Source organism: Corvus brachyrhynchos, unplaced genomic scaffold, assembly GCF_000691975.1.
Source record: "Corvus brachyrhynchos isolate BGI_N302 unplaced genomic scaffold, ASM69197v1 scaffold1231, whole genome shotgun sequence".
Classification (NCBI taxonomy): Eukaryota; Metazoa; Chordata; class Aves; order Passeriformes; family Corvidae; genus Corvus; species Corvus brachyrhynchos.
Window position 1 is genome coordinate 187 of NW_008236016.1, and position 1,654 is coordinate 1,840.

A 1,654-nucleotide genomic window follows, 5' to 3' on the forward strand; every position below is an offset into this window, starting at 1 on the left:
TGCTTTATTCGGCGAGCCGGGTGTGTGGGGATCACTCCTCCAAACACACGCACACCAGTGCTCCCTACAACACAGTATCAAGGGTTAAATTATGAATATTCATCACATTCCTTGGGACAGGTGTGGTTATACAAATTATTTCTTGGAAGTCATTAGTATCATTAGCATACAGGCCACGCATGCACTGTGTGTCCTGGTGGTCAAGCTGAGGAAGGCCTCTCCTCTTCCTCGGGGGTCTTTTCTGATGAAGGCCAGTAGTCATCCTCTCATGAACTTTTCACCTTTCTCCCTGGGCATGCGTAGTCCTTTGAGGAATGATTCAGCGGTCTCTGAGATGATCCTTGTCCCCTCTATCTTGACAAGATGAGGGTGAATTTGGCTTCTTAGGCTTTGTAATTAACATCTTCTGTCTGAACTAACATTTGCTGTCTCCTAATAGTTAACTTGTGCTTACACGAGTTAGTTATTGACTGCCCCTTCTTCAATCCCCCCTTTTCTTTGGTTATTTGTAATTCTTTACAAATCTTGCATGTCTTTAAAGTAAGAACCCTTCTCTATTTTATTTCTAAGTTTATGCTTTTGTCATTGAGCATAAGCATCGCGATTCTAAGTACATAAGATCATACAACAGTAACTACTAATACAAACAGTAAGTAAGAATGCAGTAACACAAATAGCTATTCCAAACAATTGTTTAAGCCAGGATAAGTTGGGTAAGCATGATGTAAGTTTGTTTCGTACCTCTTTAAGCCTTCAAGAAGTCTCATCTAAGGTGATTTGATGCAATGTTCACTTTGGAGCAATAATTTTAACAGTTTTCTGGGTATGACTATGAGACCTTTTTATCTTAGCCCACCCATCTGTGCTCATTTTTTTAAAATTTTGTATCTAATTTAAATCATAATTAGAGTTAGGGCTTGGATCTGAACTCTACTGGCCACTGCCTTTGCTGTTTTGTCTGCCATAGCATTTCCCAGTTCAGGGATAGTGTTACCCTGGGAGTGTCCCTTACAATGCATTATAGCCACTTTGGAAGGTTTTACCACTGCTTCCAGTAACTGCATGATTGCAGTAGCATGCTTGATTTCTTTCTTCTGTATAGCCCCGTGAGCGTGTACCACCCCAAAAGCATACCTTGAATCAGTCCAAATGTTGATAGGTTTTCCTTTGGCTAACGCCAAGGCTCAAGTTAGGGCTGTTATTTCAGCCTTTTGAGCTGATGTCCCCACAGGTAACGGTTTTGCCTCAATGACAGCGTCTGTGGTTGTAACTGCATACCCAGCGAGCCGCTTACCATCCTTGACATAACTGCTTTCATCAGTGAACCAGTTGTCTGCATTTTCTAGCGGAGAGTCCTTTAGGTCCAGGCGGCCAGAGTCAACTGCCTCCATGGTTTCAATGCAGTCATGCTGTACAGGCTCCTCAGCAGCCTTGCCCTGGAGGTAGGCTGCTGGGTTTAAAACGTTGGTTACTTGGCTACTCGCATCCTCCGATTCTGCTAGGACAGCTTGGTGTTTGAGAAAGCGAGATGGGCTTAACCAGTGATTTCCTTTCTGTGTGAGCACTGCTGACACTGTGTGAGAGACAAAAACAGTTCTCTGCTGGCCCAGTGTGAACTTGAGGGCTTCCTCTATGTTCAGGGTCCCAGCTGCCA